A 17983-nucleotide genomic window follows, 5' to 3' on the forward strand; every position below is an offset into this window, starting at 1 on the left:
TGGAAAAGGTTAAGTAGTATAGGTACTAGTTCCTCTTTAAAGGTTTGGTAGAATTCTGACGTGACGCCATCTGGTCCTGGGCTTTTCTTTTTGGGGAGATTTTGTATAGCTGATGCTATTTCAGAACTTGATAAAGGCCTGTTCATCCTTTCCACTTCATTCTGGCTAAGTTTTGGGAGGTGGCATGCTTCCAAGTATTGGTCTATTTCTTTCAGATTTTCATATTTCTGGGAATAAAGTTTCTTGTAATATTCATTGAGGATTTTTTTAATTCTAGGGATTCTGTTGTTATTTCATCTTTACCATTTCTGATTGATGAGATTAGAGATTTTACTCTTTTTCTTGGTTAGGTTGGCCAAAATTTTATCTATTTTATTAACCTTTTCAAAAAAACCAACTTTTTGATTTATTGACCTGTTCTATAATCCTTTTGTTTTCTATTTCATTTAATTCTGCTCTAATTTTGGTTATTTCTTTTCTTCTGCTGGGTTTGGGATTGGACTGTTCTTCCTTTTCTAGTTGCTTAAGATGTCCCATTAAGTTGTTAACTTCCTCTCTTTCCATTCTATTGAGGAAGGCTTGCAGAGCTATAAATTTCCCTCTTAGGACTGCCTTTGCAGTATCCCAGAGGTACGGACAACTATTGTCTTCACTGTCATTTTGTTCTAAAAATTTGGTAATTTCCTTCTTGATCTCGTCTCTGACCCATCTGTTACTCAGCATAAAGTTATTTAGCTTCCATGTTTTTGTATGAGTCTGCAGATTCCTGTTGTTACTGAGTTCAACTTTTATTCCATGATGGTCTGAGAAGATGCAAGGAATAATTTCTATTCTTTTGAATTTGCCAAAGTTAGACTTGTGACCTAAAATGTGGTTGATTTTGGAAAATGTTTCGTGGGCTGATGCGAAAAATGTGTATTCAGTTTTGTTAGGATGAAATGTTCTGTAGATGTCCGCTAAATCCAAATGCTGAATGGTTAAGTTTAAATCTAAAATATCTTTGCTAAGCTTCTTATTGGAGGATCTATCTAACACTGCCAAAGGAGTATTAAAATTGCCAACTATGATGGAACTGGGAAAAGAAATCAAGTTGTTCATGTCTATTAGGGTATCTCTTATAAATTGAGGTGCATTCTGGTTGGTGCATTGATGATTGAAATCTCATCGTATTGAGTATTACCTTTAACAAATATGAAGTGTCCTTCTTTATCTTTGCTTACTTTTGTTGGTTTAAAGCCTGTTGTATCTGCGAATAAAATTACAACACCTGCTTTTTTCTGCTTTCCATTTGCCTGGAATATAGATGACCATCCCTTCACCCTGGGTCTGTATTTGTTTTTTAGGGTAAGATGGGATTCTTGTATACAGCAGATATATGGCCTGAGTTTTTGTATCCAGTCAGCCAGCCTGTGCCTCTTTAGAGGGCAGTTTAAGCCATTCACATTGATTGAGAATATTGATAAACCTGGTATAATTTTGAGTATCGAGTTTTTCAAAAGTCCAGTGGACATCTTTAATTTTTTCTCCACTGTGGAAGTTGGAATTTGATCAAAATTTTCTGTGTGAGTTTACTTATGTGGTGGAGGATTGCGCTAGTCGTTATGGAGGATAGGTCTGAGAATATCCTGGAGGACTGGTTTAGTTATAGCAAATTTCTTCAGCGTGTGAATGTCATTAAAGTATTTAATTTCTCTATCATAAATGAAACTCAGTTTAGCTGGATACAGGATCTAGGGTTGAAAGTTATTTTGTTTTAGGTGGTTAAAAGTCAGTGACCACCGTCTTCTAGCCTAAAAGGTTTCAGCAGGGAGATCTACAGTCATTCTAATATTCTTCACCTTGTAGGTTATGGTTTTCTTATGTTTAGCCACTTTCAAAATTTTGTCTTTCATATTAACTTTAGTGAAGTTAATTATGACATCCTGGGGGATGTCTTGCTTGAGTTGAGTCATGCTGGGGTTCTGAAACTGTCTGCTATCTGAATTTCAGAATCTCTTGGCACGTCTGGAAAGTTCTCTTTCATAATTTCATGAAGTAGAGCCTCTGTGCTTTGTGAAGCCACTTTGTTGCCTTCAGGGATTCCTGTAAGACGAATATTTGTTTTCTTTGAATTATCCCAGAGCTCTCTGAGAGAGTGATCCGTTTTTGCTCTCCATTACTCTTCATCCTTGCGCACTTGGTCACGTTCAGAAGCTTTGTCTTCAGTGTTAGAGATTCTTCCTTCTTCCTGCTCCATTCTGTTACTGAGGGATTCTACCATATTTTTCAGATCTTTGAGGGCTGCAGCCTCTTGCCTCAGTGTTTCAAAATGTTTGGTCATTTTATCTTTGAAATTGTTGAATTCTTGAGACATCTTTTAAAAAATTTCTTTTTTTTTTTTTTTTTAGCTGGGGCTGGGTTTGAACCTGCCACCTCTGGCATGTGTGGCTAGTGCCTTACTCCTTTGAGCCACAGGCACTGCCCTTAATAATTTTGTGAAATTCTATTTCCCTCCTTTCTTCCATTCTTTTAATCTTATTTGCTGTCCAAATTCTGAACTCAATTTCTGATATCTCAGCCATCTGTTTATGGATGGGATCTTCAATTGCATCTGCCCCATCCTTCCTTGGGGGAGTTGATCTAATCTGGTTGTTCAGATTAGCAGAGTTTTTCCACTTATTCCACCCCATACTGAATTTACACCATTTGGAGTCTGTATCACAACCGTTCAGTCATGGGAGAATGTGCCGGCTTCTTCTGGTTGCCCAGAGAGGCAGAGTCTGTCTGTCCTGAACAGCCTCAGGGGTGTGAGATTGTTTCCGATGGTGCAGCTGCTGCTCTTCACCTCAGGGTACTGCTGTTCTAGTGTGGTCCCCTCTCAACTGTCCATCCTCTCGTAATTCTCTGCCACCGTCTGGGGATGCTGGGAGCGTGGTTCTAGCAGGCTGTTCTGGGCCTGCTGGGTGCAGGTGCTGGGGGCGGGTAACTCCGCTGTGGCCCGCGGGCCCACGCAGGACTTGCAAAAGGTTCTGGGCCTGACTGGCCCAGGTGCCAGGAGTGGGGAACTCGGTGGCTGCCCGCAGGGTACGCTCCAATCTGGCAAGCAGTTCTGGACCCACCTGGCCTGGGTGCCAGGAGCGGGCAACTCGGTGGCCACCTGCTTGCTGGGTGTGCATGGGTCTAGCAAGCAGTTCTGGGCCTGCCCGACCTGGGTGCCGGGAGTGGGAAACTTATTGGCTGCCCGTGGGATGCACGCAGGTCTAACAAGCAGTTCTGGGCCCGCCTGACCAGGGTGCTGCAGGCAGGAAACTTGGTGGCTGCCCGTTGGGTGTGCATGGGTCTAGCAAGCAGTTCTGGTCCTGCCTGGCCGGGAACTCTGTGGCTGCCCGCCTGACTTAAATGGCCTCGGACTGTGGGAGTAGGGATCACCGGTGCCTGGGGAATGTGTGTGACTCCAACAGGTCTATGGCTGCAGGGCCAGGACTGGGCCCTTGGTCTTGCAGGGGTGGGGGAACGGTGCTCTTAGGCTGCCCCCCACTGTCTCTTTAGGCATGGGGGGAAGGGTGGACTGGAAGTTCAAAATGGCAGTGACAAATGTTCAGTTTTTCTGCCTGGTGAGAGAGTGTTTGGGATCTCAGCAGGGTCCCTCTAGGGGAGTAGACCCCCCTTCTTGTAGCTCTCACACGTGGGGTGAGATAATAGGTCCTCATTTTACCCTCCGCCTATAGAAAACTTACAGGAGCAGATGGAGAGAAAACAAAGAGAAAAACACAACTTTCTTGGGGTAAAGGGTGGAGACTTTACCTTTGGGGTGTATTATGTACCTGAAGATTACTTTCTTGGAGTCTCAACTTGCCTCAGCCCAGGTTTCCTGCAGATATCACTCTTCTCTCTTGGCTGGGCTCCCAGTCTTCAATATTACTGGGTATTTTCCTGACATTATCCTTCCGTCTGGATGGGAGCTTCTGTCAGAGGCTGGCGCCTGTGGGCCATCTTGCTCCCCCCCCCCCAGATATTTTAGTGATAGTCATTCTTCCTAGCCATGAGCATGGTATGTTCTTCTATTTTTTAAACGTCTTTTGCTATTTTTTTCTTTCTTTTTTTAAATAAGAAAAATAATTTATTTCTTACAATTACGGAGAAATCCAAGGTCAAGGGGAAAACTCCCTTGGTTCTGGGAACCCTCTGTAGAGTCCTGAGGCAGTGCAGGGCATCACAGGCAGTGCAGGGGACTGAGCGTGCTCACGTGCCTTTTTTTTTTTTTTTTTTTTTTATTGTTGCAGTTTGGCCAGGACTGGCTTTGAACTCACCAGCCTTGATATATGGGGCTGACACCCCACTCACTGAGTGACAGGCACCACCCTGCTATTTCTTTTCTTAGTGTTTCATAGTTCTCTTTATATATAACTTTCCTGTCCTTTGTTAGGTATTTCATCTTCTTTGGAGTTACTCTAAAAGTTATTATTATTATTTTTTAATTCTCAGCTTGACAGTTACTGGCATATATGAAGGCTACTGATTTGTGGGCATTGATTTTATGTCCCAAGATGCTACTATATTCCTTGATCACTTCTTTTTTTTTTTTTTTTTTAAAGACTTGAGTTTGGGCTTGGCGCCTGTGGCTCAAGCGGCTAAGGCACCAGCCACATACACCTGAGGTGGCGGGTTTGAATCCCCAGCCCAGGCCCGCCAAACAACAATGATGGCTGCAACCAAAAAATGGCCAGGCGTTGTGGCGGGCACCTGTGGTCCCAGCTATTTGGGAGGCTGAGACAGGGGACTCGCTTGAGCCCAGGAGTTGGAGGTTGCTGTGAGCAGTGAAGCCATGGCACTCTACCCAGGGGGACAGCTTGAGACTGTCTCAAACAAAAAAAAAAAAGACTTGAGTTTGAGTGCCAAGGTGTTATAGCTCAGAGCAAGCTCAAACTCTTGGGCTCAAGTGATCCTCTTGCTTCAGCCTCCCAAGTAGCTGGGACTACAGGCACCCACTACAATGCCCCACTGTTTTTAGAGATTGGACTCCCTCTTGCTCAGACTGGTTTTGAACTCTTGAGCTCAGGCAATCAACCCATGTCAGCTTCCCAGAGTGCTAAGATTAAAGACATAAGCCTCACGCCCAGCCCTCCTCAATCACTTCTCAGAGCTTTGTAGTTAAGTCCCTGGCATTTTCCAGGTATAAGATCATGTCATCAGCAAAGAAGGAGAGTTGCACTTCCTCTGTCCTCATTTGAATATCCTGGATTTCCTTCTCTGCCTGATTGCAATGGCTGGGACTTCCAGCATTATGTTGAATAGCGGTGGCAGTAGTGGGCATCCTTGTCTATTTCACTTCTGAGTGGAAATGCTTTCAGTTTTACTGCGTGTTATTTGATACTGGCTGTGAGTTTGTTGTAGATAGCCTCAATCAGTTTAGGAATTGCCCCTGCATAGGCTGTTTTCTTAAGTGTTCTTACTAAAAACGGATGCTGGATATTGTCAGAAGTGTTTTCTGCATCAATCAAGGGGATCATTTGATCTTTGTTTTTGATTTTATTTGTGTGGTGAAGTATATTTATGGATTTACATATGTTGAACCAACATTGTATCCTGGGATAGATTCTATTTGATCATAATATATAACTGTTGATATATCTCTGTATTCTGTTTGTTAGGATCTTATTGAATATTTTTGCATCTGTATTCATTATTGATATTGACCTACAGTTTTCTTTTTTTGGTTTGGTCCTGTCCTCATTTGGGGATCAAGGTGATATTTGCTTCATAGAATGTGTTGGGGAGGATTCCTTCTCTATGTTTTAGAATAGATTATGCAATATAGGTACTAACTAGTTCCTCTTTGAAGATTTATTAGAATTCTGGTGTGAAACCATCTGGTCCAGGGCTTTTCTTTTTTGGATTGTTTTGTATTGTTGATGCAATTTCAATGCTTGATATAGGTCTATTCAAAATTTCTAATTCTTTCTGATTGAGTTTAGGAAGGTGGCCTGATTCCAGGTATTGATCCATTTCTGCTACCTGTTCATATTTCTGGGTATAGAGTTTTTTGTAGTAATTGTTGAGGATCTCTTCTATTTCTGTGGTATCTGTTGTTATTTCCCCTTTTTTATTCTCAGTGAGGTTATTAGAGATCTTACTTTTCTGTTTCTGTTTAGTCAAGAGTTTGTCAGTTTTTTTTTTCTTTCAAAGAATCAATTTTTTGTTTCACTGATCTTCCAGTTGATTCTTTTGTTTTCAATTTCTTTTAATTCGGCTCTGATTTTGGTAATTTTTGCTGGGTTTGGGATTGGATTGTTCTTCCTTTTCAAGCTGCTTGAGATGGCCCATTAGGTCTTGACTTAGTCTCTGTTTTCCCTTGATGAAGGCATCTAATGCTGTAAGTTTGCTCTTAGGACTACCTTTACAGTATCCCACCGGTTTTGATAGCTTGTGGCTTTATTTTGTTTTTTTCAAGAAATCTAATGATTTCTTTCTTAGTCTCATCTTTGACCCACCTGTCATTCAGCATGAGGTTATTAAGTTTCCATGACTTTATTTGGGTATGAAGATTTCTGTTAATGTTTAGTTCAACTTTTAGTCAATGATAGTTTGAGAAGATGCAAGGAATAATTTGTATTCTTTTGAATTTATTGAGATTACACTTGTGTCCTGAGATACGATCAATCTTGGAGGGTGATCCATGGGCTGATAAGAAGAATATGTATTCAATTTTGTTAGGGTGACATGTTATGTAGATGTATGTTAATTCCATTTGTTCTAAGGTTGTGTTTAAGTTCATTATTTCTTTGTTTAGTTTCTGCTTGGAGGATCTATCCAGTACTGTTAAAGGAGTGTTGAAATCTCTAGCTATTATGGTGCAGGAAGATACCATATTGTTCATATCCTTTAGGGTTTGTTTAGTATGTTGAGCATTAGGTTGGTTGCATAAATGTTAATTATCATAATCTCTTCATGTTGTATGCTTCCCTTGACCACCATGTAATGTACATCTTTGTCTTTCCTTATTTTTGTTGGTTTAAATCTAGTTGTATCTGCAAATAAGATTGTAGCCCCTGCTTTTTTCTCATTTCCATTTGTGTAGAGTATGTTTTCCATCCCTTCACCCTGAATTTTGTTTTTCCTTAGAGATTAGGTGAGTTTCTTGGAGGCAGTAGATATCGGGCTTGGGCTTTTGTATCTAGTTAGCCAGCCTGTGTCTCTTTAGAGGGGAATTCAAGCCATTTATATTTATTGTGGGAATGATAGGTATGGTGGAGTTTTGGTCATTTCATTTTTCAAAGGTCTAGGGCTTATTTTTATCTCTTGTGCCATTGTGGAAACTACACTTTGTTCTTGAATTTCTGAGTGTGTTTACTTAGGACATCACCATCATGTTGATTGTTTTGAAGAATAGTTCTAAGTACTTTCTGTGGAGCAGGTCTAGTTACGGCAAATTTCCTGAACATTCACAAGTCAGTAAAATATTAGATTTCTCCATCACAAATAAAACTTGGTTTATCAGGATACAGGATCCTGGGTTAAAAATTGTTTTGTTTATTAAGAATGTTAAAGGCCAATGACCAGCCTCTTCTGGCTTGAAAAGTTTCACCTGAAAGATCTATGGTCATCCTAATATTTCTCCCATTGTAGGTAATGCTTCTCTTATGGTTGGCTGCTTACAGGATTTTCTTCTTCATATTGACTCTGTCAAAGTTAATTACAGTATGTCTAAGAGATGCTTTGGATTTAGTTGTGCTGGAGTTCTGAAACTACTATCTGAATTTCTATATCTCTCACAATGTTTGGGAAATTCTCCACCATAATGTCTTAGAGTAGAGCATCTGTACCTTAAGGGTTGTCCTGTTCTCCTTCAGGAATCCCTTTAATTTGGATGTTTGATCTTTTGGAATAAGCCCATAACTCTTTTAGGGAATGTTCTGTTTTTATTCTGGTTTCTTCTGCCTCTTTGACTGATTGGGATAGTTCAAAAGTCTTGCCATCAATTTCTGAAATTTTTTCTTCTCCATGTTCTACTGTGTTAGTGAGGGTCTCTACTGTGTTTCAAAGCTCCTGGTATGCCTCTTTCAGTTCTTTAAGCTTTGCTGTATCCTTCCTCTTTATGTCCATATCCTTGGTAACTTTGTCTTTAAATTAACTAATTCTTGAGACAGCTTTTGGACTATTTTTTAAAATTTCTATTTCCATCTTCTCCATTGCAGTCATCTTGTTTGCCATCCATATTCTGAATTCTATTTCTGACATTTCAGCAATTTCTCTGTAGATGGTATTTTCTGCTGTATCTCTCTTGTAATTTCTTGGGGGAGTAGATCTGTTCTGGTTTTTCATGTTGCTAGAATTCTTCTACTGGCTCCTCCCATGAGTTTTTTTTTTTTTTTTTAACATATTATACTTATTTAGATGAAATAAAAGGATGTTGGCTTGGCACCTATAGCTCAGTAGCTGTGACACCAGCCACATACACTGGGGCTGGTGTGTTTGAACCCAGCCCGGGCCTGCTAAACAACAGTGACAACTGCTGCAGCAACAACAACAAAAAAATAGCTGGGCATTGTGGTAGGTTCCTGTAGTCCCAAATACTTGGCAGGCTGAGGCAAGAGAATCACGTAAGCCCAAGGGTTTGAAGTTGCTGTGAGCTGTGACACCACGGTACTCTACCAAGGTTGATATAGTGAGACTGTCTCAAAAAAGAAAGAAAAGGATGTTCCTGAGTATTTTTCAAGAGATAATCCAATTGGGGACCCTAAGAAAACAATGTACAGACCTATATGAGCCAGAGCTTGTGCTTGTGGTCCTTCCTCTACCGTCTCATGTAGCTCCCTTTCAGGGCTGCAGTGAGAGTCTCTGTGGACTGGCTTGGTAAGATAGTGCAACTTAGTTCTGTCCTAGTGCCCACCTGTCCTCTACCCCTTTTCAGTAAGTCACAGTATTTAGCTGGAACCTAGGCTACCAAAGATGGGAATAGCTGTGGCTCTTCCCCTCACTCATGATAGCTAGAGGAAGAAAAGCTGCCAACAGACCCCTTGGTTTTGCCCCTCACTGCTCCAACAATCCCTGTGCACACAAAGGCCAATAAGTAGTGGACCTGTGCTTCAGCCATCAGAGAACAAGAATCTGTGGACAGTTTTGGCCAGGAGGTCCCATTATACTCACACTGGCAGTGGGAACAACCCCTGCTTAAACCAGTTCAGAAGATCTCCGGAGGTGGCCAGGTGCAGACACGAGACAGAGATCTTCCAGAGGACTGAGGAAAGGAAATATGAGCCAGGAGGGACAATACTTCCTCATGCCAAAGGTATAACTGCAGTGCTACCCAACACTCTCACCAGTGCGCTGCTCAGAACAGTGGCCCACCTGTACCTCTTAGTGGCCTGGCTCCCTTCAGCAGCCCTCACTCTGCTCAGTGGCCCCCTGTGCCAGTCAGTTCAGTGCTCACTGGCTCCTTTGAGTTGGCTGCCTGCTCTAGTCAGCTCAGTAGCCCACTTGCAATGCTCAGACCAGTGATTCATGGCTCCTTTCACTGTGGCCCACACTCATGCAGAAGCCTTTCAGGGAATTTGCCAAATGCTCTGGCCTCTGCAGGGGGCTGTCCATCAGGCATCCAAAGAGGAGGAAGGGTGAGCTATTGACTCAGAACTGCAGAGAGAATATTTGTTCACTTCTCCATTTATCGTAAAAGGTGCTGAATTTTGTTGAATGTTTTTCTCTTGATTATTTTAAGATTTTTATCTTCGGCTAGGCGCCTGTGGCTCAAGTGGCTAAGGCGCCAGCCACGTACACCTAAGGTGGCGGGTTCAAATTCCCAGCCCGGCCCGCCAAACAACAATGATGGCTGCAACCAAAAAATGGCCAGGCGTTGTGGCGGGCGCCTGTAGTCCCAGCTACTTGGGAGGCTGAGGCAGGAGACTCATTTGAGCCCAGGAGTTGGAGGTTGCTGTGAGTTGTGATGCCATGGCACTCTACCCAGGGGGATAGCTTGAGGCTCTATCCAAAAAAAAAAAAAGATTTTTTTTTTTCTTTATCAGTGTTCATTCTTGGTGATTATGCAGCTGGATGTTGAGTTTTTTTCCAGTTGGATGGTTTTAATCAAATTTGGAAAATTCTCAGCCTTTTGAGGCTCCCTTATTTATTTTTTACTTTTTTAATCAGAACAACTATTATGTCTTCTTTATATATTTTTTAACCATGTCTACTTGTCATATACCATTTCCTTTTTTTTCTGGGACTCAGTTACACATACATGTGTTAGGCCATTTGAAATTGTCCACAGGGCATTAGTATCCTAGTCAATATTTTTTAGTGTTTTTGTCTTTCTCTGCGTCAGTTTATATTGTTTTCTATTTTACTGTTATTTTCCTTTCCCTTGTCAAATAATTTCAGAGATTTTGTTTTGTATTTCTAAAAGTTTCATTTTTATTCATGTGTTTTTTAAATCATTGAGCATTTTGTAATAGTTACTTGAAAGTCTTATCAATTCAGAATGTCAGGCTTAGTGCCCATAGCACCAGTGGTCAGTGTTTAACAGCATAGGCCACATGCACCCAGGCTGGCGTGTTTGAACCTGGCCCTGGCCAGCTAAACAACAATGACAACTGCAACAAAAAATAGCCAGGCATTGTGGTGGGTGCTTGTACTCCCAGTTACTTGGGAGGCTGAGACAAGAGAATGGCTTCATCTCAAGAGTTTGAGGTTGCTGTGAGCTGTGATGGCATGGCACTCTACCATGGGCAACGTAGTGAGTCTCCCATCTCAAAAAAGAAATTCAGAATTTTACTTCTGAATTTGTTGATTGATTTTTCTCTTGGTTATGGATTGTATTTTCCTATTTGTATATTTAGTAATTTCTTACTGGATGCCAGGCATTATAATATTTTGTTGTTGAGTGACTGAATTTTGTTTTCCTTTAGTGTTGAACTTTGTTTTGGCAGCCTGCTTAATAACATGCTGGTCAGTTTGATCACTTCAAGTGTTTATTAGGGTATGTCTAGAGGAGGCTTTGCTTAAGGGTAATAGCTACTGCTATTAAGGCATGATCCTTCTTGAGTGTTTGTTGAATGTTCACAGTGTCATAGTATTCTCTTCACTCAGGTTGGAAGGAACTCAGGAGTCTTAGTCCTTTATAAGGAGATTGGGGATTTTTTTTTTTTCTTTTTTTTTTGAGAAGCCTCAAGCTGTCCCCCTGGGCAGAGTGCTGTGGCACCACAGCTCACAGCAACCTCCAACTCCTGGGCTCAAGCGAGTCTCCTGCTTCAGTCTCCTGAGTAGCTGGGACCACAGGCACCTGCCACAACGCCCCGGCTATTTTTTGTTTGCAGCTGTCATTGTTGTTTGGTGGGCCTGGGCTGGATTCGAACTTGCCACCTTGGGTGTATGTGGCTGGCGCCTTAGTCACTTGAGCCACAGGCGCCGAGCCAGAGATTGGGAATATTATGAGCTCACAGTTCCTTTCCCAGCTTTATGGAGTCTTCCTTACTCAAGCACAGTTAGTACATTTTTGGAGCCAGAAATTGTACCCCTCTTTTCTGACACTTTGTCTTATACATTTCACTCTTTTTAGCCTCCTCAATTCTGATCTCCTACTTTAGACCTCATTGAGACTGCTGTCTTCTGATGGAGTTTCCCCTCCATGGGTTGAAGGTTGGAAAGTGCCTCTGGGTAGAAATCCAAGTAGTGGATGGCTCACTCAGTTGATTTTTTCCCTTTATGGATTATAGTTCAGAGTTGCCTTTTATCCAGGATCTGAAAATTTGTGGTTGTTATTATTACTTTTAGAAGAAGCAAGTATCATACACTTTTAGATCTTTCTCTGGACTTATTTTTTGTTCTATTTACCTGTTGTCTAATGTTCATACCATAGTGTTTCTTTTTTAAACCCTTCATTTAAAATACTATATGTATAAGAGTGCATAGTATACACTGAAACTAAATATATGCATATACAAGAGGGTGCAGCTTATTGAACTTTGACACACTGAGCATACATGTCTAGCCAGCATTCACATTAAGAAGCATGAACAGCAGCTCTTCTGGAACTCTTTGTTGTCACTACCCCTTCCAAGTGTAACCACTGTCCTGACTTCTTTTTTTTTTTTATTAAATCATAGCTGTGTACATTAATGCAATCATGGGGTTTAGTGTGGTGTTTTCATAGATTGAAATATTTTCATCAAACTGGTTAACATAGCCTTCATGTCATTTTCTTATTGTATTAAGACATTTATATTCTACTTTTAAAACGATTCACTTGTACCCTTGTAAGATAACCATAGAGGTGATCGCTCCAATCACCCTCTGACTTATAATAACAAAGATTATTTTGCAGTTTTTGGCCAGGGCTGGGTTTGAACCCACCACCTCTGGTAAGTGGGGCCAGCACCCTACTCCTTTGAGCCACAGGCGCTGCCCATTGCCTGTTTTTTTTCTTTTTTTCCTTGTATTATGTAACTAGAATCAGTTACATTTAGTTATGTCTGGCTTTTTTTTTTCTTTTTGCAGTTTTTGGCCGGGGCTGGGTTTGAACCCACCACCTCCGGCATATGGGGCCAGTGCCCTACTCCCTTGAGCCACAGGTTCTACCCTGTCTGGCTTTTTTTCATTTAATGTATTTGTGAGATTCAGTGGCATGGTTGCTTCTAATAGTTGATTGCCTGTGATAGTTACTGTGTGTTACTCTGTTTTAGGAATATCCCACTGTTTATGGTGAACATTTTAGTCATTTTTGGTTTGGGGTTATTGAAAATATTGCTTTTAACATTACAGTGAATGTCTTCTTCTGAACATATGCACTCATCTCTGTAAGATTGAATTTTTAAATGATAGGTAGGCATATGTTTAGTTTTAGCATATACTATTAGTTTTTTGAAGGAGTAGGACTATGCTTTTAAGATCTGGTAGAGCAAAATCCTGGGAGAAAGGGATGTTCTTGTATTGGAAACAAAAATTTTTTGGTTATTCTTACTTACTCTTGGGTTTTTTTTTTTTTTTTTTTTTCTAGAGACAGAGTCTCAGTTTTTCGCCCTCGGTAGGGTGCAGCGGAGTCGCTCCAGCAACCTCCAACTCCTGGGCTTAGGCGATTCTTTTGCCTTAGCCTCCCAAGTAGCTGGGACTACAGGCCTTACTTACTCTTTTGGACAAACTTAACAAAAGTGGCATTGAATTAAATTTTATTAAATGGTATCCTTGTTCATCCCTGAATCAGTTGAGTTTGGAAATACCTCAAGATCTTTTGTCAGGCCATGAATCCTGATTCTTCTTTTTTTTTTTTTTTTCCTTGTAGGGGGGAGGTGTGGTGTCAAGAAAACACAGTCACTGTTATTATGAAAACAAAAATATGGAAGAGATGATCCCTACCATCACCAGCTTACAACTTGAGGCATTGACAAATGTAAACAGATAGCTATAATGTAAGGTATAAAATAAGTATAAGGAAGAAATTAATGAATTATTTTATGGTTTTAGGAGTATATAGTAAGATGAAAGATAGTGGTTATGGATAGCAGAATAGTTTAAAGGAGCCTGTGAAATACAGCCTTTAGAATAAGTAGGGTTTTCAGTACAGCGTGGTAGATGAGTGAGGGGTAGAGGTTAACAAAGGGCAGGGCAGAAAGTGTCCTCAGAAGCAAAAGCATTGAAGTTAGAAACACAGATGGCTAACTAGGCACAGTGGTTCATTCCTGTATCCCAGCACTTGGGAGATAAAGGTAGGGGAGACCAGTCTGGGCTATTGAGATAGATCTCTTCTCAACAAAAAAATAAAATTGAGCTGGGCATGGTGGTACACTTGTACTTTCAGCTGTTTGGAAGGCTGAAGTGGGAGGATTGCTTGAGCCTAGGAGTTTGAGGTTGCACTGAGTTACGATCATGCCACTGTACTGTAGACCAGCAACAGAGTGAAATCTTGTATCTAAAAGAAAGGAAGAGGAAATACAGATGGCCAGTTTGTAATAGCCAGTAATCTGGTTATGGGCTGGATCTGGTACCTGATGATGATGATGTTCTATAGTGGGTAGTAATGCTTGGATGACTGAGTAGGGGCATGTGGCAAGGGGCTCAAAGAATGTGTGAAGGATTTTGAAGTTTATCCTTTTGGCATTGAGAAGACATAGAAGCTTTGAATATGGAAGCAGTGTGGCCAGATTTGAGTTTTTAGGAAGATAGTTTAGCAGCAGAGTTAGAGATAGAGCTCGGCTCCTGGAGCACAGTGGTTATAGCACCAGCCACATACACTGAGGGTGGGGGGTTTTGAACCTGGCCCGGGCCGACTAAAAAAGCATAAGGAAAACCAGATGATATGGTGTGTTTTGTAGTAGTATAGTGTTGATAAATGGTAGGGGAGAGGGAGATACTTCAAGGTAAAATTTAGAGGGTTTGAGTATAAATTCAGGGAGGATGCAAGACTTTTAGAATCAGGCAAATATGGGTTTGAATCTTGACCTTACATTGACTACTTAAAGGACCCAAAGCAAATCACCTAGGAGAAAAGTTCCTCTAGTAAAGGGGTCCTCAAATTTTTTAAAAAGGGCCAGTTGAGTGTCCCTCAGACCATTGGAGGGCTGGACTGCGGGCCCCGGGATAAGTCAGTGGCTAAGCAGGACAGGCAGCGGCAGCAAAAACACCCGGTGGGCCAGATAAATGTCCTAGGTGCGCTGCCTGTGGCCTGCGGGCCGTAGTTTGAGGACGTCTGCTCTAGTGTAAGATGCTTATTCTGTAAATATATTCCTTTCCTTTCTCTTCTCTTCCTCTTCTCTTCCTCTTCTCTTCTCTTTCGCGACAGTCTCACTGTGTCACCCATGGTAGAGTGCCATGGTGTCACAGCTCACAGCAACCTCAAACTCTTGGGCTTAAGCGATTCTCTTGCCTTGGCCTCTCAACTACCTGGGACTATAGGCGCCTGCCACAATGCCCGGCTACATTTTTTTTTTGTTGTTGTAGTCTTCGTTTGGCTGGCTCCAGGCCAGGTTCAAACCCATCAGCCCTGGTGTATGTGGCTGGTGCCTTAGCCGCTGACCTACAGGCCTGAGCCTCTGTAAACATTTTCAAGTACAGGAAGCATAAAAGTGAATGATATACATGTTCTTTTGAAATTTGGTCTAGTCTGGAAGAAAATACTGGGCTGGCAAGTTTTGGTCAAATTGTGTGTAGTCTCAGTTTATGTGATAAGAAATTTGGTTTCATTTTAGAAGCTTCCAAAACCATCAAAAGAATAGTGGGTAGTCGGAACTTCTGAGGTAGAGTTGGTAGCACTTGGTAAACAATTTTATCTATTGGGAAAGAGATACTCCTTAAGATATGACTCAAAATTAATACCTATTCACCACCCCCTGTGTTTTTCCTTTCCTGTGCTTTATTGTGCATTGTAACTACATAATTTATTGTGGTTTTTATTATTGATACCTGTTTCTCTCACCAGATGAGAACAAGAGATTATATCTAGTCTCTTTACCGCTGTGTCTTCACCCATCTACTAAGCACCCAAAATCTAGTAGACAGTTTTTAAGTGAATGAGAAGGCTAATGAGTATCAACCTACACTGTGGTAAGGCTAAGTAAAAGTGAGGGGTAGAAAGTAAAGAATACTGCAGAATTTTTCAGTGTGTAGCTAGGAGGATAGCAAGATTAGACATATGCAGGAGAAAGTGAGATTTGGGGGAAATAATTGAGTTTGATTTGAGAGACATTGGATGTAGGTATGCAAGTGGATATGTACCCTTGATAATTAGTAGTTGCAGGCATATTTTTCCAGAGATAAAGACTTAAAGATGTATAGTTATGGGGTCTTGCTATGGGAATGGATGACGTTACCCAGATAATTAAGAAAAGTGGCTACTGACAGAAACCATGAGAGGCCATGTATGAGAGGTAGGAATATGAACTAGTTAGAAGACCTTGTAGCTGGTATATGAGAGAAAACAGGTGGGTACAGTATTAGGGAAATTAGAGGAGGTTAGAGTTAGCAGTATGAAATACTATAAAAATTAAGTTAGATTAAAGGTCCACAGTATTGTGAATGTACAGGAATGAGGGTAAATTTTATAAGAAAAATATCAATAAGTGGAAGATTTTGTATATCAGAAACTGAGCTAATGGTTTTGTGGTCCTTTTGGTAGTTAAAGGAAAGAATAAAGAAATGGTACTCTATGGAATTAATGGAGTTGAGGGAATTATGTTGCAATCACTATTTCAGAGCACTGTTTAAAACTTTGTGTGTGTGTGTTTAAATATGTTCAAAACTTTTTAGTCTTAACTTTAGCCTAGACTAGAAGACTCCATGAGAGTTGTTAGAATAGTCCATGCTCAGATGTGAAACTTTCAAGTAGCATAAATATAAAATCCTATAAACTTGATGCAAAGGAGAACAGAAGTTCTGGGTGTTATAATAAAAAAGGATTAGAAAAAGCCATCTGTGGGCAGTACCTCGGGCTCAGTGGGCAGGGCCCCGGCCCCATATACCGAGGGTGGCGGGTTCAAACCCTGCCCTGGCCAGATTGCAAACAAAAAATAGCCGGTCCTCGTGGCGGTGCCTGCAGTCCCAGCTACTCGGGAGGCTGAGACAAGAAAATTGCCTAAGCCCAGGAGTTGGAGGTTGCTGTGAGCTATGATGTCATAGCACTCTACCAAGGGTGACAAAGTGAGACTCTGTCTCTAAAAAAAAGAAAAAGCCATCTGTGAAATTGTTTGATGTAGATTCAGAAGTTGGTGAAGGGAATAGGCTGGTAAAGAGGAGATGGACATCTTCTGCATTGATGTTATTGTGACATGTTTGTGAGGGAAGAGTGATTGGTTGTTGGCAGAGACTATCGAAACACGAAACATGAAAATTTTAAGTGGATAGATTGATGTAGGTGTTTCTTATTAGGTAACTAAAGAGAGACCCCCCTTCTGTTGGTGAAAAACACAATTTAAATAAGGGTACTATGTCTGATATTAGAGTTCTGATGGCTAAATTTGCAAAGTAAGTGTGCCTTACATTTTTGGTGCTTATAGTTTCTGTATCTTATATCCTTACTTTTGATATATTTCCTCCTAATCCATGATTAGGAAGGCTTGGCTTCTCAAATTGGGGCCTGTTTTTCACTTGTATGTTAAAAATATAAATTCATGAACCCCTATCTCATGTACTAATTCATACTTTATGGAGGTAGAGCCCAGATAGTTGAATTTTTAGATACTCTAATTGACTATTGTAGATTATTTGAGACTTTGTCCTCAAAAGCCTTAAAGTTGGTTAATTTTATTATAAAATATTTGTGTGCCATATATTCATTTCCTACCATTAGCCTGTAGGACACTGGGTGGATTTCTTAATTTTTGGTATTTGATTTTTTCATATATAATAAGGTGGAATAGATTAAAAGACTTCAATTCCTGTTCTACTGAGAATGTTCCCATTGTATATTTACAAATCAGTTAAAAACTTACAGTGATTAAATAATCCCTTTCTTATTTAATCATTTTCTCATCTTTCCTTAGTTTACTCTTCAGAATTGGCCTGGATATATGTTTGGTAGGGAAATCATGAAGGGAAGAACTCATTACATGAAATGAACTCTTCATACTGGGATATTTCAAGGACATTGCTTTTAAGCTTTAGAATTTTTCTATAAGAGTTAAGTTTTGATAAGATATGTTAAATGGTTGATTGAAGGTATTATAATGGTCATGGTGTTTTGAGGCCCTGTTATGTGCCAGGCAAGCATTATCCTACATTCTTTAAATACCTTTTTTAAATACAACAACCTGACAGTTTTTTTTTTTGTTTTTTTTTTTGCAGTTTTTGGCCGGGGTTGGGTTTGAACCTGCCACCTCTGGCATATGAGGCTGGCACCCTACTCCTTTGAGCCACAGCGCCGCCCAGCCTGACAAATTTTTGATTGAAGGATCTGCCCAAGGCTGCTACTCTGGAAAGTAGTGGATAAATACCCATATTTGTACCTAACATAACAGATCCCCAGCATATAGAATTTAATTAAAAGCAAAATTGCTGTAGGTATGTAGAGGGATTAGAGGCATGT

At 40.7% G+C, this 17983-nt stretch overlaps 1 protein-coding gene across 7 annotated transcripts in view; it reads left to right on the forward strand.

Moving 5' to 3' along the window:
- UBE3A (ubiquitin protein ligase E3A) overlaps positions 1–17983 on the forward strand; it is a 120933-nt gene that overhangs the window by 35798 nt on the left and 67152 nt on the right. Inside the window, exon 1 of one of the 7 annotated variants that reach the window (XM_012811619.2) lies at positions 13055–13376. The exons of the other annotated variants lie outside the window; for them this stretch is intronic. The gene's annotated coding sequence lies outside the window, so the exon portion shown is untranslated. Of the gene's footprint in view, positions 1–13054; positions 13377–17983 lie in introns of those variants that run through there. 7 annotated transcript variants of the gene reach the window in all.

The sequence above is a fragment of the Otolemur garnettii genome, unplaced genomic scaffold (genome assembly GCF_000181295.1).
Source record: "Otolemur garnettii isolate 467f Iridium unplaced genomic scaffold, OtoGar3 scaffold00170, whole genome shotgun sequence".
Taxonomy (NCBI): domain Eukaryota; kingdom Metazoa; phylum Chordata; class Mammalia; order Primates; family Galagidae; genus Otolemur; species Otolemur garnettii.